General features: G+C 34.8%; 1 long non-coding RNA gene across 3 annotated transcripts; it reads left to right on the top strand.

Moving 5' to 3' along the window:
- Nucleotides 1–501, top strand: LOC127714903 (uncharacterized). 3 transcript variants are annotated; one of them, XR_007987992.1, is made up of 3 exons: nt 1–72; nt 283–303; nt 346–501. It is a non-coding gene; the product is annotated as an uncharacterized LOC127714903 (long non-coding RNA). The 3 variants fall into 3 exon arrangements; XR_007987991.1 differs by having other exon boundaries at nt 199–303; XR_007987990.1 differs by lacking the exon at nt 1–72 and having other exon boundaries at nt 79–303.
- The last annotated feature ends 1,854 nt before the right edge of the window (nt 502–2,355 follow it).

The raw sequence follows: 2,355 nt of genomic DNA, 5'->3' as shown, positions 1-2,355 counted from the left end.
ACGCCATAGCTGTCTTATGTGTCTTTTTTATTGCTTTTCTATTATACGAAGATGCTTTTCTATTATACGATGGTGGTTTTCTATTATACGAAGGAGGTTTTCTATTATACGAAGGTGCTTTTCTATTATACGAGGGTGGTTTTCTATTATACGAAGGTGCTTTTATATTATACGATGGTGGTTTTCTATTATACGAAGGTGCTTTTCTATTATACGATGGTGGTTTTCTATTATACGAAGGTGCTTTTCTATTATACGATGGTGGTTTTCTATTATACGAAGGTGCTTTTCTATTATACGATGGTGCTTTTGTATTATACGATGGTGCTTTTGTATTATACGAAGGTGCTTTTCTATTATACGATGGTGCTTTTTTATTATAATAAGGTGCTTTTTTATTATGTGATGGTGGTTCCCGTGATTAACCGGAAGTGTGGAGTTTATTTGAAAAAGGGACGGGCCAATTGCTAATGAAATACGAAAAAAAAAAAATCAAGAAAATCAATTAAGTCTTTAAAATGAAATAGTTAGTTCAACATTTTTTAAGTAGATTTTGTACCGCTTAATGGAGTCAAAAAGCGAGACATAGGTATGCTGTTTCCGGCGGCGTCAACAATGTATTAGTTTGTGATTAGGTCTAGTTTATGGTGAAGCCCTAGTGATAAGTTAAAGATATTTGGTATGCAGTTGTATTAGTATTGACATATCTCATTACCATGGAGATTATTGGCCGTGCCCCCTCAGTTATGGTCTATTGACTCTGAAATTATTCCTAAGAATCATGTATTAGTTTGTGATTAGGTCAATTATTGGGGAACCAATAGTGGTAAGTTAATGATACTTGGTAAGGAGTTGTATAAGCATTGGCATATCTTATTTCCATGGAGATTATTTGGCCCGTCCCCTCAGTCATTGTCTATTGACTGAATTTTTTGTTTAGTTTTTATGGAGCCTGCGACTTTTCACAGAAAGCTCGACATATGGATAGTGATCGGGCGGCGTTAGCTAACTTATTAAAAGCTTTATATTTTAGGTGGAAGACCTGGATTGTTCATACTTTGTATATAGATGCTCAATGATACTTAGTTTCCGTCTGTCACATGGCCTATGTTCTTAACCCAATTTTCATGGTTCAGTGACTGCTTGAAAAAAAGTTATGATTTTTTGTAATGTTAATTTCTCTCTTATTATGAGTAATAGGATAACTTTATTTGGTATGTGCGTACCTTGTAAGGTCCTCATGCCAGTCAGACAGTTTTCACTTGACCTCAACCTCATTTCATGGATCAGTGAACAAGGTTAAGTTTTGGTGGTGAAGTCTTTATCACAGATACTTTAAGCAGTAGGTCCAGTATTTTTGGCGTATGGAATGATTGTAAGGTGTACATGTCCATCTGGCAGGTGTCATCTGACCTTGACCTCATTTTCATGGTTCAGTGGTTATAGTTAAGCTTTTGTGTTTTGGTTATTTTTTCTTATACTATAAGCAATAGGTCAACTATATTTAGTGTATGGAATAATTGTAAGGTGTACATGTATTTCTTGTTTGGTTTATATTACCTTGACCTGATTTTTATACTCATGTTTATGTGATAGTTAGGCTTTCTATTTAGGACTATCAACATATTATCAATGTTTAGTAAAGAAGGCGAGACATTTCAGTGTGTGCACTCTTCTCATGTATTAGCTTGTGATTAGGTCAGTTTATGGGGAACCACTAATGGTAAGTTAATGATAATAGGTATGCAGTTGTATACGCATTGGCATATGCCATTTCCATGGAGATTATTTGGCCCCGTCCCTCATTCATGGTCTATTGACTTTGAATTTTTTGCTTAATTTCAATGTATTTGTTTGTGATTAGGTCAGTTTATGGGGAACCACTAGTGGTAAGTTAATGACAATTGATATGCAGTTGTATAAGCATTGGCATATGTCATTTCCATGGAGATTATTTGGCCCCGCCCCTCAGTCATGGTCTATTGACTTAAACTTTTGCTTAGTTTTCATGCATTAGTTTGTGATTAGGTTGGTTTATCGGGAACCACTAGTGGTAGGTCAATGATATTTGGTATGCAGTTGTCATAACATTTGTTCACCTCATTACCACAAAGATTATTTGACCTTGCTCCCTCAGTTATGGTTTATTGACTTTGAAATTTTGCTTAGTTTACATGTATTAGTTTGTGTTTAATTTTGTTTAAAGGGAATTATGATAAGTCAATGGTATTTGGTATTAGCATTGGCACATCTCATTTCCATGGAGATTGTTTAGCCATGTACCTTCAGCCATGGTTCATTGACTTTGAATATTTGCAAAACTTGCATGTTAAAGTGTTGCTATTTTAATTTCAA

This window comes from Mytilus californianus, unplaced genomic scaffold, assembly GCF_021869535.1.
Source record: "Mytilus californianus isolate M0D057914Y unplaced genomic scaffold, xbMytCali1.0.p SCAF_9, whole genome shotgun sequence".
Taxonomy (NCBI): domain Eukaryota; kingdom Metazoa; phylum Mollusca; class Bivalvia; order Mytilida; family Mytilidae; genus Mytilus; species Mytilus californianus.
The sequence above is the reverse complement of the archived record's forward strand: the minus strand, read 5'-3'. Positions and strand labels throughout refer to the sequence as shown.